The sequence below is a fragment of the Corvus cornix genome, chromosome 3 (genome assembly GCF_000738735.6).
Source record: "Corvus cornix cornix isolate S_Up_H32 chromosome 3, ASM73873v5, whole genome shotgun sequence".
Classification (NCBI taxonomy): domain Eukaryota; kingdom Metazoa; phylum Chordata; class Aves; order Passeriformes; family Corvidae; genus Corvus; species Corvus cornix.
In genome coordinates this window covers 94,672,959-94,700,555 of record NC_047056.1, presented here as the reverse complement: position 1 = coordinate 94,700,555, position 27,597 = coordinate 94,672,959, and the positions used below count along the sequence as shown (strand labels likewise).

Below are 27,597 nucleotides of genomic sequence, written 5' to 3'. Positions count from 1 at the left end.
TGGCGAAACACTTTTTACCAAGGCCTGTAGTGAGCATTGAGCATTGGTTTTAAACTGAAAGAGGGTAGTTTTGGATTGGACATAAGGAAGAATTTGTTTACAGTGAAAGTGGTAGATGACCCATCATCATAAGTGTTCAAAATTAGGCTGGATAGGACTTTGAACAATCTGATCTAGTGAAAGATGTTCCTGCCCATGGCAGGGGGGTTTGGACTAGATTATTTTTGACGATCCTGTCCAACTCAAACCATTTTATGAATCTGTGGTGTTTTTGATTTTGGTTGTACCTGTTATTTGAATTAAAATTCAAGAAGGGGTAAACTCTGAGATAGATTTGATTGCTTGTCCTTTCAATTGTCATGAGATTCACCTTCATATTGGAAGGCAGATTTTGGCCTTAAGGTTGACAACTTCAAAATATTAACCTTGTCGGCATGAAGATATTACTCTGTTGGAAATCATTGCAAGTGATAGTTGCTGGGCTGCATTCACTGTTTTCTGCTAGATCTGGTCTCCAACTTCTTTACTCCAGTAATTTATGTGGGGAGGCTGTGGTCATCTTTCTTCTTTTGAAACTCCATTGTTTAAGCCCTTGTGGAAGACATCCTATGCCATTTCATTACTTTTGTTTTTTTGAGTTATCATTCAAGAGCATCACAGATAACCGATAAATTCACTGATGTTCTGTGTTTTCGTTTTTCTTAGGACCTTTCATAACTCAGCATAGCCAATAACTCAAATCTTCTTCATTGTTGGTAGTTATTTTCATCATTTTTTAAAAATTTGACAGCTTTATCACTTTATTAGATATTTTGGTGATTCTCATGCCTAATGTTTTGCAGTTCCCCATAGGATTTTTAAATTATTGTCTCTCTAGTTTTGCTGCATTTCTTTTTGATCTTTTAATTTTGTTCTTTATAGCTTATCTGAATTTTTTTTCTGTCTTCCTTTTTTTTTTTTTAAATTATATAAGAAGCACTTCCTGGGTTGCTATTCACTATACTTCCTCTTGATTAAAGTAATCTTTAAGGCTAGCAGATTCTTAGCTTTTTAATGTTGTGTAATGCTTGGCTGTAAAACTCAGAGCATCTTTAACTGTTACTGGCATCTTTGCTTGGCATTATAGAAGACATATGGCTTCCTACAAAACTGTGTCGTTATTTAACTTGAATTTCGTTGCCTTCCTGTTGGAGCTCTTGACTAAGGTATAAATACTGCACCATAAATATTTCTTTCCCCATTCAAGAAATCTGATGTTGGCTTAACACTGATCATTCTAGGAGAACCTGGGAGGTTTAGTTTGCAGTAAAAATATTTTGGTGTTTCATTCCCTTCTTTTTCCTCCTGGTTTTGGGCATGTGTACACAGCACATTCATTTTTGAATTTTGTCACAAGCCATGTGAATAGGATGATATGGAAGTGCGAAGAGCGAGCTAATTTTTCAGCAGAAATGAAGATATGAGTTCTCCTTTTTTGTTGTCATTGTTGTTGCATATTGTTTTGAGGGTGGTTTTTTTTCCTTTTCTTTTCTGGATAGGCAATAAAGTTAAAGATGGAATTTGCATTCCCTTCTTTTAACTTCACTGTGTTTTCTACTTGCACTGCGGCCAGCCGAGGTGAAGGCAGGGCAGTCATAGCATAGTGTTGCTCTTTAGACTGAGTTTCCAGACTCCCACAGACAGCATGTCTTCTCTAACACAATTGCTGTTACCAGGGATCTGTGTTTCAAAAACATTTTTCCTTTCCAGGTATCCTGAATTGGTATTACCTAAATTCTTAGATGATGATAAGGGTTGTCCATAATTTAGGGTCTCTGGTACAGTTGAGTAGTGTCTCTGTCTCTTCATAAGCTTGTTTTTACATTGTCACATTTAATATCTTCCTAATGGATGGTAACTTCTAACTTATAATACAATCTGCCTATACACACAACTTCTTATGGAATTAATAACTAATTTTGCATGTAGTTTAATGAAATAATATTACAATAATTTTGAATTTTTGGAAAATGTGATATATACAGTAGTTCTGGCTGGAGGCATATTACTTAATCTAATTTAATTTAAAAAAACTGCATTTTAATTTGAATTGTATCTATTTGATGTGATGGCCACAGGTTTTTTAAATCATTCAGATAGATGGAGAAGACCTCTAGATTTGGAAGATGATTTGCAATTAGGACAGTCTCTTCCCCTTGTCCAATGCAAGCTCTATTTGTGCCTTCCTGGAGGTAAATATTCATGGTTGTGCAGCCTGTGACAGGTTCCACAACTTTCTGAAGCAAAGTAGGTCTGTATTTGATTAGTCTTACTATTAGATACTATGCAAAATATTTCAAACTGAATATACCCTCCTGCAACTTTAAACTTATTATTGGTCTGTCCACCACGGACAAAGAGAATACTTGATTTTTACCTGTTTTTGCAATAGTATTCTATGGACCTGGAAACTAGTGCCCTTGATTTGAGCCTTCTCTTTTCCAAGAGAAGATGTTAAAATAGTTTCTTGGCCTTTTAACCATTTTTTTTCTAAACCTCTTGGGGAAAAACTGAATCTGGCATTGTACTTTTTTTTTCTTAAAGTGTGATGTGATTGCATTGAAATTTCTTGTTACAGAGGTAAGAAAATGTGATCACTGTTCCTAGATAACAAGAATGTTTGTCCTGTAGTTATTTTTTAAACCCAAATTAAAAATTAAAAAAAAATTTTTTTTGAACATTTGCCTCTATTTCTGATATTAGTTGAAAAGCAAATGATGTTGGCCAACACAGCCACCACGGTGAAATAATCCTGCTTAATCTGCGTGAATTGGAAGCATAAGAGGAAAGTCATCGTTTAAAAACTCAGTTTTAAGAAGTCAATTAATATATCCAGCTTCAGATTATCTTCCAATTAAACAGGAATTAAGGCATAATAACTTCTTAATTCTCAAATATATTTTTGTCCTTCTTTTTTTCCTTCCTCCATCCCTCCATCTGTGATAAAACGAGCACTTTAAAAATATTCTTATTTCTGTATATCTCCTTAACTGTAGTACCTAGTTCATTCTATTGATTAATTTAGAAGTGATCTTTGCAGAAAGTCAAGAAAAACATTTAGCCTATTTTCATTAATTTCAGTCTTGAAATTATTAACAGGACAGCTTCATTGATATTATAGATATTGACTTTGGGATACACTTACCATATTTAAAGTTCAACAGTCAATAAGTAAATCATACTAAAATATGAGTTAACTGGCATCAATGACCCTTGACCATTTCTGCATTTTATATTGGCATATATTTATGAAACAACTGCCATCCCAGTGACAATCCTTATTTTCAATCCTTAAGTGTTTTTCACTTAATACGCTCACGTTCACATTACACACTGGGAAGTAAATCTGTAGGAATTAAGTGCCTGTTTTCTTATGTTATGCAAAAATAAAGAAATCCAGTTAGACATATTGATGCAATGATTTTCAACATCAAGTATTTTATTCAAATGAATTAAAGGGCATGTATGCATCTAGCAAAGGCTGCAAACTTGCATTCCATCTAGGTATTTTTTCTCCTTCAGATTTCTTAATATTAAAACACAGTCAACTTTTTTTTTCAACCTGTGTGTGCTACTTAGGTTTTTTGAAGTGAAGCTGTCTGGAGAAACTATAACTGAACTCTACCTTCTTGAGGCCTTTGGAAGCATTTGCTCTCTCTCTTTTTTTTTTTTTTTTTTTTCTTTTCCTTTTATTTTATGACTGACTATTTGTTTGCAATTCCAAAGTACCTTTATCTTCTGGCTGGGATGTTCACTACTGGTTCCAGGGAATCTATTAATGTAATGTTTTAGAGTTCAATGAGTTTGTCTTTGTTACAGATCACCTCAAGTTGGCTAACAAATGCAAAGATGATTTCCAAATATGGCTGTGTACATTAAAATGATACAGAACTGGCTCCTGGGCTTGCTGTCATGAGAAATAGGAAAGCTTCTGTGGGTCTGACTCCTTCCTTTATGAGAACCTGATACAGGAAAGCACTTAAAAGTGTGTTTCCTCAAAGACAGTAGTGAAAAATGTAGTGAAAACTGGCGGGACAAAGTTTATTGGATGATTTTAGACAATTCAGAAACAAAAAAATTTTAGCAGAGGAGTAAACCCATTGTAGTTGAAGAAAGTTAAAGTACTGACGATAAAAGAAATTAATAATAATAGAATAGAATAAATATTTCTATTCCATATTCTACATTTCAGGTGTAAGGCCTTGTATTATGCAGCTCAGTAGTTTTTCTGTGACAGTGGTATCTACAAATAACATTAGCATCTGTAGACTCAGGTCATTTACATCCAAGTGTGTGAAACAGCTGGTTTAGGAACTTTTCTGGTTCATTGTTAATACTAGCATAACTCAAGGACAGCTGAGAAAACTTTGCTACCCATGGCAGGGCAAGTGGACCTAGATGATCTTTAAGGCTCCTTCCAACCCAAACCATTCCATGATTCTATTAAAACTCTCTAAGTGTGTCAGTATTATACAAATATTCAAAGTAACAATCGGGATTGCTCCAGTAGCAAATTAGATTAATTTGATATAAAACCTGAATTCTGTCTAATCTTTTTTGGTTAATAAGGAGTTACAGGTTTAGACTCTGTAATGGGTTTTCACATTTTTAATGACAGTAGGTCTTGTCATAGAATCACAGAATGGCTTGGGTTGGAAGGGACCTTAAAGGTCCTGTAGCTCCAATCCCAATGCCATGGGCAGGGACACCTTCCAATAGACCAAGTTGCTCCGAGCTCCATCCAGCCTGGCCTTGAACATTTCCATGGATGAAGAAGTTTTCTTCAAGGTTTCAATTAATTTCAGCCAAATGTATATAGAGTGCTGCAAGCTGCCTGACTTGATGCAGATGATTTTAAAAACATCACTCCATTATAGCGGAGTTATGGGCTAAATACTGGTTGAAAGACAGATCTCAAAAGGTTGCTGGGATAGCCGTGAAAAGGGATTGTTTTCAGAATGGCTGTGCAACAATTGGAACCAGGTTCAGCCTAATTCAGCACTCAACTGGCAGTAAATATTAAAAAACCCCCAAACATCTGAAACAAACAGTTAGAACACTGTGACTAGCATGTACATATAAATTAATCTCATTCATGTCCTTGAAGCTGGACACCTGGTTTAGGGAAAACTTAAATGGCCGATCGAGACCAAGAAAAGGAAGTCACAAAACTAGAATAGCAAAGAATATCTTCTTGGAAATTTCAACTCTTTCTATTCTGTGGTGCTAGACACAGGATGCATCAGCTTATGCTGGGAGTTGAAGGGCTCAGTTACTGATTTGGTATTTAAACAGAGGACTAGGGAACAGGGAGAGGGCTTCAGCATTACAGTGGTGTTCTTGATATAAGTACATGACAGTTTTCTTGCTTGTCTTTATTAAGTGACCTCAGAAGAACACATAGGCATGCAAAAAAGAAGAAAAAATCCCCTTAAGGTCTGGGTAAAAATGCCTTACAGTCAGACTCAGTTTGATCCTTGGCTTTTCAGAAACAGAGGTATATTTCAGCTGAACCAGATAAGCATCGGTCCAGAGGGAAAGCATCATCAAATACAACGTTCTTCAAGCTGTCAGAGAAAAGTACAAGACAACTACAAATAAGGCAATTTTTTGCTATGGTGAAAATGGAGATAGAAATGGCTGGTGAAACCTATTTCCCGTGACAGATTCTTCATCTCTGAGCAGGTCCCACTCATATCTGTTTTGTCTCATACCTGTCATACCTGAGGAGTTTTTTGTTGACCCTTCCAGCTCAAGAGGCCAGGCCTGCTGAGTCAGAGGTATATTTCTAGAATATGCATGAGATGTGCACTACGATACCTAGCCAAATGATAACCCTTTGGAATACCAGGCTTCTCAGACTTTCTGACTTTGGTTTATGGGAATTTGCAGGGCACTTGTCATTAGAATACCTTGCTAATGCACTTCAGATAGATGTAAAGGCCTTCATCTGGGCCACTTTGCTTATTTACTTGCATTGCAGGGGGCATGTACTGATGACCTTTAAGACTGTAAATGCTGTTTGCCAATTTTGCTAAATGTATAACTAGATATTACCTGTAGCACTAAATTAAAAAAAAAATCCAAATTCCCTTTTCCCTCTCTTTATTTTGTCTACAGAATTTTTTTCATTCCCATTGTGTAAATTTTTTTCTGGCCATTGGTGTTTCAGTGGCCAAGGTGCAGAGGCTGCTGCCAATAATGACAACATACACCCAATGTGTGCTTCTTTAAAAGGTCATGATTGAGACAACCAAGTTGACTGGAGTTTTTGTGTAAAATGTAGATGTCTATGGAGAAATGGTGACTAAACTAGAAGATTTCATTATCTTTTCTAGGTCTTTGGGAAACAATGAACTGTATGTAAGTTGCTTTTCTGGTAATTAAGGGCTTCAGGAGCAGGCTGAAATGATTTCTTCATCACATCCTGTTACCTGTACAATGTAGCTTGCATATTCTCCTGAAAATTACACTTAAATTGCTATCTTACTCCCAGCTGTCTAACATCAGAGCTTTTAACTTTTGTTTTGATGTTATCATGGATGGATCTTTCTGGCTCTGAAGTGATCAGAGATCACTTGTTATGCAGATGAACAAGCTGAAGAGCAATTTCATAGCAGCAATTCTGAATGAATCAGAAGTGCAATGCGGATTAACATGATTGTCAAACTGTGCCTTGCTGAGAAGTACACCCATACACTAGATACATCTTTGCCTACTTCCAGTGATCCTGTATCACAAAATATTCAAAACATTTTCTGATCTAGTTTTGTGCACAAGTAAATGCATGTACTGTGTTCTAACTGCTGAATTCAGTCAAATTTTAAAATTATGCAAATAATTGCATGATTATGATGTATGTATGATGAATGTGATTTGCATGGGATTAAATGCTGAGACATGTTTCTCAAAAGCAGTGAAAAGTGTTTCCTGAGCAGAGTGCAGTATTTTTCCTGTTGCAGATGAAAATTCTGTCATTGTTACAGTGGGTCTTGAGCACATATTTAAATAATGTTTGTAGGTAAAGGGCTCAGGTTGTTGCCAAGTTGTTGATAGATTCAGGTCCAAAGCTATTTGAAAAAGGCAAGTGCTCATTTCTTAAAAGTATTACAGTATCTTTGCATTTAGTTCTATTTCTAGGAAAATCAGTAACATGTAAATCAATTTAATGTGATGTGATATAAAGATATCTCTGGTAACTTAAAAACTGCATCATTCAAATTTGAATCAACACTTCTGCAAACACTTCTCATGGACAAGTCATTCAACCAGATAAAGTTGTACTGGTTTTAAGTGGGTTCCTGAGAGATTGCAGGATTTCCATGCAGGAAAACATTTCAGGATTGATTTTTAGATCTTATTTACTTAATTTCTTTGGACATGTGTGCATGATTGGTGGATATACACTTAATCACATATTTGAGAGAAATAATTGGGAAATTAGGAGAATGTCTTCTTATTTCCTGTCAAAGGTAGATTATTTTATTACACTTCATTGAAGTGATTATGTTTTGTAAGCTTAAGAGTCATTCTGTCACAAAAGTTCAGAGTCTTGTCAAAAAATTGTAGTTTTATAAATCACACCCAGAGTAGAAAACCAGTAATTCTCACACTCAAATGGATTGGAGAACAACTTTGTAATGTTCCTAGGCCTTAAGGATTTTGTAAAACATTTCTCTTCCAAACAAATATGAAGACCAGTTTTCCTATGAGTTCTAATATTCTGATGAGACTGTTGCTTAAAAGTGAATCTACCTTTGTAGGCTGGAGGCATTGGCAAGGCAGGGATGTTGTATAATGCATGGCAAAAAGATCAATCCAAGACTCATGCAAACCAAAACTATTGACAACCTTTTAACTGAATTTTATAATGGGAATAATAATGTGTGCTTCAGAGAGTGAAGATTTTAAACATTATTGAAAACTAAAGCAATTACTGTTGCTCAGAAAAAAATAAATGCAATAATTGAAACTGGAAAAGGCTATAATGAGATTATAATGGTACAATAATAATAAAAACAAATAGTAAGCAAAGGAAGATTATGCTCTCAAATATGTAAAGCTCCTGACAATAGCTGGTGAAAAGAATGGGTAAGATGGATAGGGAATATTTTGGAAAACTGATGATGCAGTAATTAGCTGTGAGCTGTTCTGCAGAAGCACTACAAGCTGTAAGAAACTGCCCTTTTGAAGAATAGGGCCAAACCTTGCCAAAACTGAGCTATCTCTATATGTACGCTGTGAGTGGGGCAAGAGGAAGGCAATTTGGGGCTGCAATCCCCTTTTTGGGGGGGAATCCGAAAGGATGTGGCTTGAATTACTCATGTTCAGTCATAACCTAATCCCCCATAGTACTAATTCTGGCCTGTGATAATATCCTATTTCAGCAGTGATATTAGAATCCAAAAGTGAGCAATTAGGCAAGAGAGAGATTGAAGTATTGTTTTTCTCTGTACTGTGGTATCTCCCAAAGGTCTTCTGGAACTTCTGGTTACTCTTATAATGTTGTTACAAATGTACCAGTGACAGCACCACAACCATGGGCTAACACTGCCAGAGCTGCGTCCACAAGGGCACGGTTGAGAGGGGATTGGCTGCCTGTCCATGTGCTCCCAAAGTGATTTATGTTGATGCCGACATGGGAAAAGACTGTCCTGAGCTGGGCTGATGATCCTGTATTCCCCCATGGAAACATCTGTGCAAGCACATAGAAGAGGGGAGCAAAGAACCAATCCAGAATAAAACTCACTTTTAATGTGTATTAATCTCAGTTGTGCAGCTACAAGTCCCACTCTAAAGCCACAAGAACCAAGTGGTCAAATGTTGGGGTGCAGAGCTGCCTCTGAGCAATACTGCGTGAGGTTCCAGCTTCCAGCACTTGGAGGTCTGCAGTGTTAGGTATTGACAGAGATCTATTCAAAGGAAAGAGTTAACTTTTTATTTTCAGCAATTACTCACTAGATCCAAAGCTGGTTTATCTCTTCATGTCATGTCTCTCAGATTTGAGTCCAAATAACAATGTGGTTTACATTGAAAGAAGTATTTTGTTTGACCCAGAATTGCAAAACTTCTGGATTTTTGTTTTTACAGGGTCCGTAGACAGATATTTTTGTTCTTCACTGTAGTTTGAGATGAGCTCCTCTTCATCTGAAAGTATGCACACATTCCGCTGCCTAGTGCATTTTTTACACAGATTTTGTGTTTTGTTTTTCAGGTTGCTTCTCTGAGCTCTTCTTTTCACCTTCCTTTTTCTTACTTTTCCATTTCCTTTTCCATTCTCCTTTCCTTTTTTCCCTCTTTTAAATTAGAAATTACAAATATGTTTTCAATCAGGCTGGAGGACTTAGGCTACTTCTGTCCTAGCAAACAAAAACATGCAGTGCAAACATCCTAATATCATCCACAGATCCAGAGATACTGTTATTTTCCAATTCACAGATTTTAGTATTTTCCATGTTGTTCAAATGTTAACATAGAGGGTTTTTTCCACTGCAGTTTTTGCCTGGGGCCAAAACTATCTGTGTCTCAGGCAATTCCTAGACAAGGACAAGTGGTAGCTGAGGCTAAGGACAGAACCCACCAACAACTTCTTCGATGCAGCCACTCTTATTTTTGAGGAAAGAGAGTTGTCCAGAGAATCATGTGGACAGGTTGCGCATGTTGCCCTCACAGTAAGTGAATGTTCCCTGGGGAATTTTGTTTACTGGTGTTGATGTGGCACAAGCCTTTGTGTACAGAAAAGGGATATTGGGGAAGGTTGTGAATGGCCTGTGGCCCTGAGCTGAAAAACTACAGGCCTGTCTATGAGCTGGATTCAGAGGTTCTTGCTATGAAGGTACAAGAATAATGCTGAGTCTCCTAAATACTGATGATGATCAGCTTTATCCCTTCTGTCTCATTTCCAACCTGTCACATCTCTGGTTCTCCATTTCAGTGCTATTTCCTTCCTCCTCTGCCCCCCACCCCAGGCTCCCCACTCCTGGTTCACTCCTTGCTGAGGAAGTTTGAGTCTCTACCTCTGAACTTCCCATTGCAGTCAATACTGGTGTTTCCTGGAAACAAGACTTACTTTGAACCCAGTTTCTTAGCTTGACTATTCTTACTGAGAGGACACTTTTTTTTTTGAGAAACACTTCTAAGTAGCGATCTGAGCCAACCAAAGCAGGGTAAGGCTTCAAATGTTTAGGTTAAGGCAGTAAATTATATATATATTCTCTCCTTCATGCTCACTTTGCACTAGAAAGGCTGTTTGAGAAGTTATGTATCTGTGTAGAAAACTTAGTGCCTGGAAGAATAGGTCACAACCTCTTGGTAATCTTATACACATCTCGTAATAATAGTAATAATAGGCATTGTTCATATACGAGCATTCAGGTCTCTCAAGAAAATTCTTAATATACAACCAAGAAGCTCATATGCCCTGAATTCTTTTTCCTTCTCAGTGGTCTCACACACATCTGATGTCTTCATGTTTACAAAGCACTCTTTGTACTTCATGTTTAAAAAGGCAAACGAAGCTGACAGTGACCTACTCTTTAGGAGAGTAGAGGCCGTAAAAGATTTTTTCAATTGGTAACTTTTTTTAAGCCATATTTTCTGTAGTGATCTTTGGCCATTTTCTTCAGTCAACCACTTTTTGTGTTCTTTGCATCTTGGCACAGTGATAGTGCCTCTGCTGGGACTGGTGGGAACTTGGGATTTGAAAAGGGCATGGGTACTGAATCATGCACATCTTGTATTCTGATGAAAAATATGTAGTGTCTTACAAGTTGCTCCCAGGAGGATTTTACTTAAATGTTAATAAGGCACGGTAGTAATGCACTGGCAGCATCCATGAGAATAGCTGAGGATGAACTAGCAGTACTGGGAACAGGCCAGGTTAGATCCTGCCACTGTCCTGCCAAGGCAAGGGTGTCCCATGCCTGAGGGGTTGCTGTTGGGTGCGCTCCAGAGAGGCCAAATTCTGCCAGCTTGTTCTCAGCTCCTGCCAAATGAACCTAACTAAAACAGGAACGCACATTTTATAGTGGGGCTATATGAAGCTACCTCTGTGCTTTAAGGAAAATGGCAAAATTGCATTTAAACAGAAGATTTGGAGGAACTGAGAAGGCATTTTTCCACTCATAGATTTGTTGCTGTAGGAGGGGAGATTATAACCATGTCACCTAGATCAGTGACATTTGGGTTAGCTGAACTGGTTTTGTGTGCTCATTGAGCAGCTCAGTGCAGATTTTTTTTGACATGAGGACAGTGTAGAAGACCACCAAGATCACCTGTGACCAGTATTTTTGACCGCAAATACAAAACTGTAGAGTTACAATACGATACTTTTGTGTGCAGAAAGGATTTGCATACAGCATTTTAGCTTTTTAGTGTATGAACTGTTTCCTCTTGATTGCAATTTACATAAATGTAGATTACAATTCACAGAAATTAAACTATGTTATTATTTTGAATTAAGATACAAACAGGAAATACATTTCTCAAATTTCTGTCAAACGTATAAAATCTTCCAATTAAATGTTAGTAAGAAACCTTTTCTTGTTGTCCATAGTATTAATTTTCTGCTACTTGGGAATAGAAGAAAAAGACTTTTTATTATCTTATTATTGTTATTTCAGTTAAGATTCCATACACATTCTTCATGACAGCACCTTAATTTTGAACATTGTAAGGGGAATGGAAATAATTAAATTTTAATCTGTCCTGTTGGATATATAACTAAAAGCCCAATCCATGCAAGGAAAATAGCAAATGCAATTTCTTTCAGTGAAAACTTGAAGACTGAAGAAAAAGGCATTTTAATACTCTTACTTCAATATTTTCAATTAATGTAAATATCTCTCATCATCTGATTTTTGTGGAGACTTCTGGAGAAGTCTCAATATTATTACAGCATGGTTTTATAAAAAATGAAAAAAACAGAGGCAGCAAACATCATTAATTCCAGTGTTCACAATGCTCTGAAAGTCGAAGTAAAAAAAAAGGGGCGGCCTGTGAGCAAGAGAGGCTGAAGTTTTACTTTCAGTTATATTAGATCTGTAGCTACTTTACCCCATTGCACCCATTTGTACACAGCTGGACTGGAGGAAACCTCTGCCAGGAGGTCTGGATGGATATCAGTGGTGCAGAAGAAAACATTCTCCTTAATTAAAGTGTGGCCTATTGCAAAGTAGGAGCCCCATGGAGAGCAAAGGTACAGTGATAATTAGCATAGCTCTACTCAGTTAAAGTGAACATCCAGCATCAGAAAATTGTATATAACTGACTGAACTCACCACCTTGAAAATCAGGCTGTTAAATGAACTTTAGTGACTGGGAATTTGATGTTTAGCTGTAGTTCAGTTTCTCCCACCACTCCCACCAGAGGCCAGTAATGTAGATATTTTGCCAAAAAAAATCTATTCTAACTCTTGTTCCTGAAAGCAAAAGGATGTCCTATTTGATGAGCATGTTTGGAAACATTAGTTCTAAAATAAGGAGAAATTGTTTTTCATGCCTACTAGTTCAAGCAGTGATTCCCTTATAAAAAAGAATCACATTCCAGCAATCACTTTTCCAACATTTCAGTTGGAAAAGACCTCTAAGTTCATCAAGACCCATCATTAGCCCAGAGCTGCCAAGTCTACCACTAAACCACGACCCTGTGCACCATATCTACACATCTTTTAAATATCTTCAGGGATGGTGACTCCACCACTTCTCTGAGCAGCCTGTTTCAATGTTTGACAACCCTTTTGGTGAAGAAATTTTTCCTAATCTCCAATATAAACCTTCCCTGATGCAACTTGAAGCCATTTCCTCTCATCCTACTGCTTGTTACTTGGGAGAAGAGACTGACCCCCACCTCTCTACACCCTCCTTTCAGGCAGTTGTAGAGACTGATGAGGACCCCTTTGAACCTCCTGTTCTCCAGATTAAATGATCTCAGCTCCCTCAGCTGCGCCTCACAGGATTTGTGCTCCAGACCCTTCACCAGCTCCATTGCCCTTCTCTGGACAAGCCCCTGCCCCTCAATGTCCTTCTTGTAGTGAGGAGCCCAGAACTGGACACAGGATTTGAGATGCAGCCTCACCACTGCCGAGTACAGGGGGAACAGTCACTGCCTTGGTCCTTCTGGCCACACTGTTGCTGATACAGGCCAGGATGCCATTGGCCTTCCTGGCCACCTGGGCACACACTGGCTCACGTTTAGCTGTGGTTAGCCAGCATCCCCAGGTCCTTTCCCACAGGGCATCTTTCCAGCCGCTCTGCCCCCAGCCTGTAGCCCTGCCTGGGGTTTTTGTAACCTAAGGGCAGGACCTGGCACTTGGTTTTGTTGAACCTCATAGAATTGGCCTCAGCCATTGATCCAGACTGTCCAGATCCCTCAGCAGAGCCTTCTTACTCTCCAGCAGATCAACAAGGCTGCCAAACTTGGTGTGATCTGTAAACTGTCTGAGGAAGCGTCAATCCCCTCATCCAGTTCATTGATAAAGATATTAAACAGGGCTGGCCCCAACACTGCGCCCTGGGAAACACCAGTATGTGGGAAGTCTGTGTGGAGAAACCCACAGCTTCCTTTTAGGAGTAGTTCTCATATGAGGTTTTCCACTTGTCTGTGCAACTGTCAAGATGAACAAGTATCTCCAACAGGCTCTTCTTTCTGGCATTCCATGCAACTTTATCTGTTTCCTGGCTAGCAACAGAGCACACTGTTCCATTTATGCCCAGCCCATGGGAAACATGTTGACTCTTTTCTTTAAAAAATACAGGACAGGTTCCCTCTACCCTATTTTTTCTCATCTCTGCCTCTTCCCTCTGCTGTATGTTAAAGTAAGGTGCAAGCCCCAACCTGACCTACCTTCTGTGTCATCTTGAACAGTGCTTGCCAGGAGAGCTTGACTGCTGTCTGCATTGAATGGGTCATTGTGAACCCCTTGCTGAAGTATGATGAGTTCATTGTAGTGGTCCAAGGGGAAGATACTCAATTCTGCCACTGCTCAATGATGCAAGGGCTTTAGCAATCACTGTACTGCTTTCAGCCACCTTTTTCTTGAAGCAAAGCTTTGGGACCAAAGCTTTTTTAAAATCAAAAATTGGAAAATCCTATTTGTTTTCTTTAGTTCTGTACAGACAAATAATGATTATCTTGTATCTAAAGTTCCAGTGCAATGCCATTTCATTCAGGGGTGTTAGCCACAGCTCCACTGTCCTTCAGTAAGGAAATGGCTTCTGTAAGTTCCTGAGGAAGCTGATTTAAAGTTAGTGATAGATGGGTAAGCAGTATGTACACACTCAGGACACTGCACAACAAACAGGTAAATAAGCAAAGAGAAGGCCCAGGGCGCAATCTAAAGAAGAATCACCAAGAATATTTTATTAGTAAAAATGGATCAAATTTGTGAGAATACCACTTGGTCATCATGTATTGACTTCCTGTAGTATGAAAGAAAACTGGTGCTCATTCTACATGCCTGGTCATTGCATGTGCTTCCAGCCAGGAGGCTCTGCAGTACGCCACTAAGCAGTTGCAGTTTGCGCTGTATGAAGAACCTGCCCTGAAATAAATCATCCCAGAACCACCCATTGTAGCACTCAAATTACCCCTATTTGGTGAATGCCATCTTGTGCAAATTCCCTACAGGCTGAAATGGATGAAGACATTAGCATGAGCTTGTGGGCTTAAATTTAGGACATTGAGACAAGAGATATATCACCATCATGTAAGTTTTCTCCATAACAGAACTGTCAGAAGCCTTGCATTTCAGACCATGTCTTTGCACATAGCAAGATACTACATACTTTATTTGGTGCTACCAACAAGATAGATGCTTTTAGATATCGTTCTTAGCTTAGATATCCATTTGGAGATTTACTATTCCTATTTGGACTGAAAGTGCACTTCTCAATGTGTCTCTGCTCCGGCTGTACTCATGAATAGTTGATTAATAACAGGTTTGTATGTCTATCCATAATGCATACTTTCCTAGTCAGATCTCTTCTGTTGCTTCTATATATTTCACCAATAGATGGAGTAGAAAGTGCCAATAATTCTTTAAAGACTCATTCAGATGGTAGCTTAATTGTAAAATAATTCTGGCCTGAAAGAAGTTATGTAATATGATACCGACTTTTAAATTTGTAAATAAAAATACATGCAAGTGCCTTTACTAAAAAAGGCATTTGACAAAAAGACTTCCTTTTACCTCACCTATTCTTTGGTGTTCTAGCATTAAAGAAATTTTTTTGGAATATACTATTGTACACAGCTGTTTGGTAGGAGGAAGTGGGGGTGTCTTCAGTGAAACACATAAGTTTTGCATGCATAGACTACTATTTTTGTTGTGCATTAATATTCAGTTTTGTTAAAGTGGATGAAGAAGAAACAAGTTCTGTGATGAGCAGATTCTTGACAGTAATCAATTAACTGACAGTGATTTCCATGACTAAGTGTTCATGTTTAGTATATAGCCTGCACAATTAATTGCAATGTGTACCTCTCAGAGAATAAAATGAAACCCAACATGGTGCAGGGATTTTTTTTTTTTCCTTTCCACTGTTATATTGTCATGCTTTATTATTCCTGTATCTCACTATCACTAAATGTGAAATTAGGTTTGTTTGGATTTATCTACTTGGCATTCTTAAGCCTTTTGACTTACAAACTATGAGTTGAATGTAAATGTTATTTATATTCATTTCGTACCTCAGTAATGCAGTCTTCAATGTATAAAAGAACCAGGCTTGCAGAACAGAGTTTAGACAGAGTGAATAATAAAATACGTTTTCTCTTTAGAGATGAAATGAATAACCACTGTCTGGTTTAGTAATTGTAACTGTCTTGCTCTTACCTGCTTCTCCTCTCTCTATTCTGTCCAGGATTGTCTTTCTTCAAGACAGTGATTTGCAGACTTGATTACTAAATGGTGATCTTATAATGCCACTGGAATCTGGGCAATGGAAACAGTCCTAGAAATATTATGACTCAAGCATTTAGGCTAGCTTTTACAATCTCTGTTCTTTCTCTCTTTTTAGTTATGCTTTCTTTTTTTTCCTTCCCTCCTCCCGGAATTGAAAACCATCTGGTAAACATAGGCTTGAGAATTCAGTTACAGAAGAAACATCAGTAGATTCTTCTTTTTCCTCAAAGTCTGTAAAATGAGGAGAGACTTAAAGACAAAAAGCTGTCTCAGCCATGGGTGCTCCTCACTGTCCCATGCTTAAGGGAGAGGGAGGAGGCACCTCTCCAAGCTTCCTCTACCTCAGAATAGAGTTCAGTCATAATTACATAACCACATTCAAACAGGTCCAAAACCCCTCACTTGTCAAGAGCATATGGTGAGGTAAAGGGATAATTAACGTATCATGCTTCCTTTTTGTTGGAGTGAGGCCATGATATGTTCCAAGCATCAGCAGAAGCCCCCAGCTGGTGCCATCTCACTACCTTGCCTCCAGGCATGACCAGGAAGCAGGTGCTATGTGACCCTTCCTGAAGTTAGAAGAGCTGAAGTGTTGACTTGAATTATTGATGGATGCAGTTCCCATGCAGGTTATGCCAACTCTGTGAACCTCTCACCTGCGCAGATCTTGTTCTGCTGTGCCTCTTGTACCTATCACAGGACATGAGCTGGTGTGAGGGTAGCCTTTCTGCGTGAAATTTCTCAGTCTGAGGGTAGAGCAGACCTCTTATCAGGGACTGGGGTAACTTATCTATGCCTGTGGAGATAGGCTATCACCATTTGGCTAGAGAAAGGTAATTTTGTTTTGTGGCAAAAGGACTTTAGTCTCTTCAGGGAAAGGTAAGTCAGAATATTTTCAAAATACTAATGTACTTTCTAACCCGAACCCCTTCTGTGATAACTTAAAATGCAATAGCACTAATAAGCCATAATTAGCAATGAAATCCCTTCTCATTGCACCCAAGAATGTGCTGTGAAGAGTTACGCCTCTTCTCTTCTGAAAGTTGTTGGAGCTCTCCTCCTCTCCCTATTATCCTTGAGCTAGAGCCAAGAGTGATGTCTGCCTCCATTGTAAATAATAATAGACCTGGTGGGAATTGCCTGAACCAACAGTTGCTTTCTCTTAAAGAGGGAAAAACTTTTTACTGAAGTTCATTTCTCCTGGCAGCTTGGGAAGAGGCCAGGTTGCTCATGCTGGTGGTTGCTCATGCTTCAATCTCTTCTGCTGCTTATAGCTTGAGTTTGCTGTTGTTTTGTACATTTTGCTACTCTCCCAAGTACCTTGTCAGGCATTTTATACCAAGTAGTTGATGTCTGTCCTTTTCACCCAGCCAGATATGACTCTAAATAAAATACCTGCTCTGAAAGCAAAGAAAATTGGGAACTAGAAAACAAGTCAACCTTTCAACTGAGCAACAAACTACAGTCATCTGCTTGAAGACAGATTTTAACCCCAGTCTTGAACCACATTCATCTGTATTTTGACATGCTCCTGGAACAGAATGGACAAGGAACATCAAATATGGCTTCTGAAAGAGCTTTTATGCTGGAGGACTTGTGCAATCCTCCTGTCTGGGACCTGAGGATCCCAGACTTGTCATTGTCATAGCTCCTGACAGCTGGACTAGTAATTTCACAGAACTAAAACAGAGTTAAAAGATTTTTCTTGTTATTTTTTCCCTTTAACTCAGAACCACTGAATTACCACTTTTTAATGATATTTTAAAGCAGTGGCTTAAGTGTTTCCTTTTTTATTTTTAATATATATGTGTATATATATATATATATATATATAAAAATTTAAACATTGCTTTCATGGCAAATTCTAACTTCAAAAAAGTCAGTCTGGAATCTGATATGCATTTTTCAGTCAGAGTAAAATAGGAGTAGAATTTCAGGCTTAAAGACATAAAAATATCAGTAATTCTGTTGATTATGAACCCAGAATATCTATTGCAATTTCCTTGCTTGATCTTTTATATAACACAGTTCATGTGATTTCCTTTAAATAATACTTATTTGAAATGGACCCGATCTTTTAGATAGAAAAAGATCTGATTATGATTTTAAAAACAGAGTCATTTTTATAAGAACTGCCCCTTTATCACTGTGTTCCTGATGAGCATATTGAGCATATGAGTGACATATTTAACAGCAGTTTACTTTAGTGCCATTTCAAACCCACAGTAAAACATTTTCATAATCTTACTGCAAGAACATAAAGAATACTTAGTATCTTTAAGGGAACTTATATTAATGAAGATTAAATTATTCCTTATTTCCTAATGTAGTAGTTCTGTAATTTTCAGTCAGATAGTTGTTATTGTCTTTGTCTTTTTATCTTTCTGTGTACTTGGATTTCCTAACAATGGCTTTGTTTGGCATAAAAAACTTTTTAGAAAAACAGAGCAAGGAACAAATCACTTAGAGAGTTCCTGAAAATAATGGCAAATTTTATACTGAAAAATTTGGAAACGTTAAATTTACCATACAGTATACAATTGTAGGCAGAAGAGAGACTGCTGGATTATTGGTTGTTGGATTTTTTGTTCATTTTTTCTACCACGTTAGAGAATTGATACTGTATCCAGGACTTCAACGAAGCAACACAAATAAAAATTCAGTGTTTTCCAAATAAAATAGTCTTCAATTGTTTTGCTCAGAAAGGACTTCTTCCACCTCCACATTAATAAGCATTCTTCTGTGCTTCAACTAACTACCCACTCACTTTCTCTCTTTAAAGGATCGTCTATCCCAATTACCACTGAGACTTTTCAGTCTCTCATTAAATTTGGAGCAGTAGGTAATTTAATCAGGTGGAGATCAGTGTGATATTACAGAACATGACCTTTAGAATGTGTATCTAACAAATTTGGATATTCTGTTTTACTAAACATATACTTAGTGTTTAGTTAGTTTACAGTTCTCTTTGGGAAAAAAAAAGGTGACTCATAGCACTGGTATACATTAAAAAAAAAAAGAAAAAAGAAAGAAGTTTTTATATATGTTATTTATCTTTAAATTGAAGTGTTTTCTCTTGCATGTCAAGCAAATACGAACTTCCACCCCCCATTTGGACAAGTTTAAGTCAACTGTCGAGTTGACTGAGGATGTGGGACATTGGTACAGCATCATTCTTCAGATGAATGCCACATTCTGTCATTTTTTTTCCCTAGTCAGAGTATCATCTCCCATTGCTTGCAGAGAAGGAACCCTCTTGCAGATGGAGCTTTTACGTTGTGAGCTGTGACTCAGAGCGTCCCCGTGGGCTGTGGAGCGGAGCTGAGGCGCCTGTGGGAGCTGCAGGAAGCGGAGGGGGTGCTGCAGCCTTCTCCTGCCCTTCTGGGGGCTCCATGGGCTCTGCCGCACTGCCAGGGACACAGCAGCTTGATCACCTTCCAGAGAGTCCTTTTCTGGAAATCCCTGGAGACTTAGGGTTCTGCTCTGCCAAAAAGTGGTCTTAAACTTGGGCCAATACATAGAGTAGGAAATCTGTGAGGCCAAAAGGAGTTTCATGCTGGCATAGCAGGGTTTGGCATGGCAGTATTGAAGCACACAAGCCATTCAGTATGATTGCTGCCTATGGCCACCAGGAGTTGGGAGATCAGAACTGCCCTGATACCAATGAGGCACTGAAAATATAGTTTGAGTTTAGCAAATTTAGTTGTGCAGTACAACACAAGATCTAAAGCAACTACCTTTCCCTTGTATTCAGATCACAAATCTGGTTGATTTTTTTTCCTCCCTGCTCATAAGACTGCAAATACATGTAGTCCTTAAAAATTCTGTAATTTGAAGCATTAGATTCAAAACCCCAAACCAACTCAGCAGCTCAGACATGGGTCTTTTTATGGATAATCCTGAGCAGCTAAAGCTGTCCACCCATGTGCCATTTGGAAGCTCTACATGTAGATTCTTCATCACACAAGGTGAATTGCAAGTTATGTAGGATTTGACTTCTGAGAGGGTGCATATATTGCTTCTTCTCCTCTAGTACTAAAACAATTGAATGGATGCCCTGAGATATACTATCCAGCGTATTGTGCATCTGTTTTTTCAGTCATTAGCATGCTCTGAGTATCTAAATATCTTTTTCATACTATCTTACATTAAGTAGTGCAACATTATTTAGTGCTGCCAGCCAGAGAGGAAGAGATGACATCCTCTTCTCTGCAGGCAAATCTCTGAATGTCTCTAACATAATCCTCATATGTTTCTTCAGCTAGGCCCATCTCATATATCAGAAGTACAGAAGTATTTTTGTCAAGGAGTCAGGACTACAAGTACATTTGTGAGGGGTAGACTAAAGGTGTTATTATTATTGCCTTGAGTACTGAATCAATTCCTTGTAGAAAAAGAAGGCCAGTTTAATGAGATCAGAATTAACAAAGGTGAACCAATTTCTTCCCTCTGTGGACTAAAGGAATTAACAAAAAAAACACTATGCCAAAATTTAGCATCCCAGTTATACCCTTTCATATTTCCCAAGTACACATCTAGGAAGAAAATTTGTCAGTTGTCTCTAAGCAACATGTTAGGCAGTGTTGCAATTTTTCATCTGACTAAAATAAATGATTTATTTCACATAAATAGTGAGGACACCTGTGTTGAATGGTGGATTAATTTGTAAAAGGCAGAAGATTTATATCTGATTATTTTGACTCCTTACTATGAGTCTCATCTGGGAATACTGCTCTTCAAAAGCTCACACTGAAATAGGAAGAAAAAGGTAAGATTAAGAAACAGAATGCTTTTAATATCTTATAGCACGTAAAATTACCAATAAGTCTTTTAAAAAAAGATATTGCGTTCAGTAGAGCATGTTTTTAGGGATGTACCTTTATCTTTATTCAGATATGTCAAGTACTGACTGCTTAAAACAAGATGAATTGAAGAAAGGTCTGGAGGGAATTTTACAGATGTCCTAGTCATGAGAAACTTTACAAAAAGCTTGTGAAGCTGCCCACAGATTTGAAGCTGTGAGAAATCTGAAATGCCATGGATGACTACGAAGCTACTTAAAATTTCTGAGGTTAATGGACTGCATGATAGGGATTATGAGCATCACTTAACTGCTCTGCTTTTACAGAACAGACTTTTCCTCTTCTAATAATGTTAATTATGAAGCATATGTGTTCTGAGACAACATAATGGATGCTATTGTTCCATTTATGAAAACATTTGATGTTTACCAGTGTTGGTGAGGGGCAGCATATTGCATAATCCTGCTATACTTAATTTTCTGTTGTACATAATACAGTGCTATTTCAGATACACTTTCTTTGCATGCCAGTAGAACATCACTGTTTTCTTCTTCACATTACATACAGTAAAAAACTATTCCCACTTTTATTATAATCAGGAAATCAAAGTACACCTCATCCCATGCCTTAATTATTTTAGAAAATGAGTGATGGCCTTCTTCATCATAGTGAGTATTCTTTCTGAAGAAAATCAGTCTGATTTTCAATATCTGAAAGTTTCAAATTATTTCTTTTTCTCCAAAAGATCTCCTGTCTTTTATCCCCTGCAGAACTAATTTGGACTAAACAAAGACAAGCAAATTTGTCAAATGTCTGGCATGAACATAAGAGCTGGTAGATGGCAACAGCTACAGACAATAGAATTCTACATTCAAAACAGTCTTAACACTTACATCTTCCCATCTTTTTTCCTCTGGAAAATGTAGATGAGAGCCTTTCAGTTTGGTCCTGGATGTGCAAATACAACTATCTTAATAAAGACCAATGAAAATTAGTATTTTTCTGTTTTGGTGTTTTGTTCTTGTTGGCATGAGCAAATGAAACCAGCAGACTAAGACCTCTTTCACTGACATATGTCAAAAAGCTCTTTCTACAGAACGATAAAAGTTCATCAAATATTTGTTGCATCCATGCAGAGAGATATTAGTCTGAGATTTGAATCATTCCTAGAATTTTACTGTTGTCCCCTCACCCTCAAATTATTGATACAGATTTTGTAGGATGTCCTCCGCTTCCACCCCACTTTGAACTGATGGAAATGTTTGGAATTGAGAAGGATTTTTCAGTTACTATAATGAGAGCAAAATTTAGAATACAGTAGAGATTGACTACACCTCACTACTTTAGAAGCTGAAGATCCCTTTTTTTTCTGATGTGGAAATCTCAACAGATTCTATCATGTTCAAAGCTTAAGTAAACTACATATTCTAAAAGTTTTGTCATTTGAGCTGCATTTAGCCATTTCTGAAATCTTGTGAATAAAAAATTCCTGCCTCTGCCTTACAAGCAAGAAAGCATTGATTTGGAGATGCTTGAAGATGTGCTCTACTGTTCATCACTCCGAGGTACTAAACTAACTATAATGTTTTGCTCCCTCATGCCCATCCCTAGCAAACTGTTTTATAGAAGATTTAAATTATTAATATTGCAACAATAAAGTTCACAGTTACTACTCAGCTCCTTATTTGGCTGCTGGATAAAATTCTTGCCCCACAGTGGTGGGCACACTAATTACATGTGTTAGCAGATTGGGTTAAAGACAAACGTCACAAAAATGGTGGATATAGAAAAAGTGAAAGTAATAGCTCAGAAAAAAACCTGGAAACTGTTGATGTTAAATATGCCTAAACCACTGCAATTGAGGAAGGACCCCATTGGGTGCTCCTTATGTTCTCAGTGAATGTTTAGTTTTGGCTTTTGTTGAATGATCTCTCTGCAAAGGAAAAAAGCAACCAGAATGCAAGCTTTGTTTCCTGAACTGAGAAGTATCTTTGAGCCTTTTACATACACACCTTTTGAAAATGTCTTTTTAATCCACAGTTCTATTTTGGCTTGGACTCAGTCTTCTGTGACACATCTTTAAAGTTGTTTTGAGTTAGGAACACATATATATTTAGCTTAGTATGGGCTGAAGATTATCCTGTTTCTGGTGGTCTACTCAAGATGCATCTAGTCCGTGAAATATACCTTTCTAAAAGAGAGAAGTCTATAGAGTTTTATTATTTTCAGGAAAAGATTGTTTTCTGAGTCCAGTCTTGTCTTGCCACCTCGTTTAGAAGGGTGACCCCATTAACCCTCATGATTTGGGAAGTATGAACAAAGGCTACTGCTGCTGTGATTGCTCTTTTTGATAAAAGAGTTCTAAGAGTCTGCAAAGTGCAGGCTTACTATCCCTTTCATTTTTATTGTAAGTAGATGTACTCTTTAATGGGGCTCTGTAGGGGAAAAAAAGCCCTTTTTTGAATGCCATTAGTCCACAGCTGCTGCAGATGCCCAGCCTCCAGCTGCACTGGGCACCACCCTACCTGCCCTGGGGTCTGTGGCTGCTGTGAACAGCACTGTGGAATGGAATGGAGTGGAATAGAATGGAACAGAAGAATAGATTATTTTAATTGAAAAGGACCTACAATGATTACCTAGTCCAACTGTGTGACCAATACAGAGCTGACCAAAAGTTAAAGGAGTTGTAAAACACAAGCTTGTAACTAAGAACCTGTATACTTTGCACATAACCTGTATACTTCCTCCTCGAAGCCAAACAGATTATGCCTGCAATTCTTTGGAGGCATGAAAGGGCAATTATAAAAATGGGGGAACAAAGCATTTGTTAGAACCCTGTTCTGTAAAATGTGTGACCATTAAGATGGTCATATATAGCCTTTCTTTTCCCTCCCTGTTGGCTATATTGCACATGTTGTCACTGCAGTTCACATTCAGAGACTGTGTTGTGTATCTAATGCTTCACAGTCACACTGGAATCATCACTAACAGTTGAACCCAGAAAGTTTTATGAGTTTGTGTAAATGAATTCAAGAAGGCTATGTTAGGCCCAGATGTGTTTGGTGTTCAGACTGATGGTTAGGGAAAATCAAGTAAAAAAGGTCATTCTGCTGTCCTGAGCTAAGCAGAAGAAAATATTAATGTTCAACGTGAGGATCCAGAAATGAGCTCTGTGTTAGGAAATGTAGAAGCACACCTGTTCATTTAGGAGTTTTTGAATGCTAGGAAGTTATATAGTAGGAAAAAGATTAAATTCTTACTGTTATCAGCACACAAGTATAATGTAGTATGCCATTAATTTACCTCATTTGATGGGCTTTTAAAATTTCTATCCTGGAAGCCAGTGATGTGAGACTTGTTTTCTGTGCTACCTTCTGTTGAATCCTTAGCTGAGATACTGTAGGACTCTGGGTCCTAAGGAAATCACTGAGCTCTTTCATAGCGAGAAATTCTGTAATCTTCTTCTGTATTTATCTCACAAAGTCACCCAGGAGGCAAGAACAGGGTCTTCCAGTTGGCAGCTGGTTCCCTGGCATCTGTTCTGGTTCAAGATGCTACAGAATGTGAACTGGGATTAGCTCAGTTGGTTAGAGCCTGGAGCTAATAGCTCCAAGGTTGTGGGTTCAGTCCCTGTGTGGCCCATTCACTTAAGAACTGGACTCGATGATCCTTGTGGGTCTTTTCCAAATAAGAATTGTACGGGATTCTGAACTAAGAATGCTCTGCTGGAGCAGGACTTGTCACAGCTGTCCTTACCTAGGGTTTCCAGCAAGGTCTATATGTGGATGGATTTGACTATAGCTCTTGGAAATATATAGCCTCTCCAAGCATCCATCTCCCCTCCTATGAAATAGCAATAAAAAGCATATATTCACAATGATATTTCAGGGGTTAAGCAATTAATATGTTGAGCAGCTTAATGCAGAAGCATTTTGTATGATTAAGTACTGATGTACTTAATTAGTTTAGGAATTTGATAACGTTCTTTGTGGTCTCCTGCTGTGGTTCATTCAGAACAATTCTGCTTGGTCTTCCCATGGGAGTGTAAAAGATGTTGTGCCCAGAACACTACAGCCCTTGTTTCAGTCCCACCAAAAGAGACAGGACACATTAGCTATTAGGGAATTTCAGTTTGGAATATTGGAACCCAGAGGAAATAGTAACACTATTGGGCAGGACCGTGCACATGACTGTTCATAATTCAAAAGTAACTACCTCTTTTCCTAGCACTCCTCTTGATCTCTGAGGCTAATAGCCTAGAAGCCTGTCTTAAAGTATACCTGCTATAATTCCTGGTATATAGTATCCTGAAGTAAAGTTTGGGAGGATTTTACCAGGTCTCCCCATCTAGCTCTTTGCTCCATTTGGGCTACTTTGGAAATGCCAAAAAGACACAGAGGGAGTCAGGGCCAATACCTGAATCTAACTGCAGAAATAAAAATAGTTGTATGTGGTTGTGCAAGTCTGTACACCTACACAATCATGGCTTCGTTTTCCAAGCAGCTCTTCTTGATGAACAGTGCAGATATGGCACTACCTAGAAATGCAGTGCTGACTGCAAAATGGCTGGTAATCACACCAAGAGCAAGGAAGGACCACTGTCCTTGTACATCTCAGGTGTAAAGACAACTCTTTGGTAAACACACCTGCACTTCAACAAAGGAAAGATAGAGTTGCAGTCCCTGTGTGATAGACTCAAGTAGTCCTTGTTAATGCCAAACTCAGATTTTGGAGACAGCAGCCTTCAATGACAGAGGCAAATATACATTTCGATATGAAGAGCAGACAGTGAACTGTAACATTTGGTGAGAAAATACTGCCTGCCCTGGTTTTTTTACAACTTAAAGAGAATGAGAAAGAGAGTATTTCTTGATGCAATGCAGATGTATCTCTTTCAAACTGATAAACTTTTGAAAACTGGTAATGCTTGCCACATTGAGGCCACCACACTTGCAAAAGCCTCAAGTATTTTAGCCACAGTGATAGTTCCATAATGTCTGAGAATTATGACTAGGTGTAGGTGGGTAGTCACCTCTGAGCTTTAGACTTAGCTTATTCTTCTTTGGAAACACTGAAACTCATTTCTGCTTTTAAATTTTGTCCACTTTTTATTGGTCCACTTGCCCTCATCTTCAGCTGTTATCTTTCTTCCTGGTGGCTAACATGATGGAGCCTGATTTCAGATTGTGGCTTCTAGATGCTATGGAAACAGAAATATTTTTACCTTTTTTTTTTTTTTTTTGCATTTCCTATTATATAAGTGCATTAGTAACAATGCATGGCACAGGGAATGCTGTAATAGAATGTGCTGTGCAGAGCTTACCCTTTGTTGCTTAGCAATTAAATGTATGCATGTAGCAGCAGCACTGACAAAAATGCTAATAAAAAGTGACAAGTTATATCTCCAGAAAAAATTACACAATTAAGAAAAAAATATCTGTCAAGATACAGGAGCAACAGCAAATGGTACATACGGATAGATGTGTCCCTCATGAAGGCAAGATCTTCAGGTACTGACCACTAGAGGGGCTGAGTTGATGGAAATAGAAGGTATCCACATTTATAGCATGGGCTACAGACACACAGTTGTGCAAACATCATGGTAAGGCTTTCTGTTGTTGTTGTTGTTGTACCTTTATTATTTGTACTTATTTTTACCCATAAAGTGTCTAGAAACATGTTCTGTTTCCTTTGTTTCATTTTTCTCCTCGGTGTTCAGGTTTGCAGATTTTTCACAGCCTTTCTGTCTATTGAATTTCTGACTTTCCTAGCAGATCCTTGTGTCACAGCATAAGGCTTTATTTATATAATGTGATGCAATCTATCATGTTAATGTAAATAGAATTCTCTATACAACTGGTTCATTAAGAATACTAAACTGCTTCTCTTTATTTATTTATTTATTTCTAATTCAGAGCAAACATGAAGCAGAGGAACTGCACTGTAGGCTGCAATTCTCATAAAAGCCCAGCATTTAAAGATTCCTTTCTTTGTGGGATTTGTATGTTTAACCTTTCACTCCTTCTCTCTCATCTTTAATCTTCTTCCAAAATCTGTGTCACTTCTGTTGTGCTCAGGACTGCTTAGTAACTATTATACACTTGCTCTGCTGTGGATGAACACAGTCATCAAGGTTTTTTTAGCGCTTTTTTCCAAACTGGCTTGACACATTGTTGCATGAAATTATTTTCACTACATTTAAAGACTCATTTACAGGTTCAAAGTAATTGATCTTAGCTCGTTTCTTAATATCTGTGGTATTTAGCAAGTGTTTCTAGTTATGTGGAGGATTTAAATAGTTCTTCTTGTAATAATTCTTTCCGGCATTTTAGAGCTTTTCCTCATTAGATTTCTGCTCACCAAAGTGCTGATTCTGCACTTGACAGTCTGCCTGCATAGTGAATTACAGGATCTGGGCCCAATTTTGATCTATTTATATTATAGTCCATTTCATTTTAACTGAATGCAAGTACTAATTTGGCTGTACTTGCTTTCAGCACTATCTCAAGTTGTGCCAAATCATCAGACAGTCCATTCGGAGTTTGGCGGGCTTTGCTGAAGCTCCTGCATTTTTGGTCAAGTGCTATTGAAAAAAATGCTATTTATCAAACAAAAGTAGCCTAACTCTTGGCTTGGTTCAACAATTCCGGGTCTCTATCCCCGGCTTCAGCAAATAAGATGGACCCTGAATCTGTGCAATTGGGTTATATTCTGTGTTAACAAAATCAATCAGGCGTCTTTTAATTCATGTACTATACTTCTTAAATAAAAATGAAAACCTACAGTAAAAATAATAGTTAAAAATTGGAACATTAGTTGACTTTTTTCCCCCGCCTTCTTTTTGACTGTATTCA

The 27,597-nt window shown here is 38.0% G+C and overlaps 1 protein-coding gene across 8 annotated transcripts in view; it reads left to right on the top strand.

The window, feature by feature from the left end:
* DLGAP2 (DLG associated protein 2) overlaps nt 1-27,597 on the top strand; it is a 459,270-nt gene that overhangs the window by 93,567 nt on the left and 338,106 nt on the right. The window contains exon 1 of one of the 8 annotated variants that reach the window (XM_010406520.4): nt 26,064-26,345. The exons of 6 other annotated variants lie outside the window; for them this stretch is intronic. The gene's annotated coding sequence lies outside the window, so the exon portion shown is untranslated. Of the gene's footprint in view, nt 1-26,063; nt 26,346-27,597 lie in introns of those variants that run through there. One more of the 8 variants, XM_010406530.3, reaches the window with a different exon arrangement.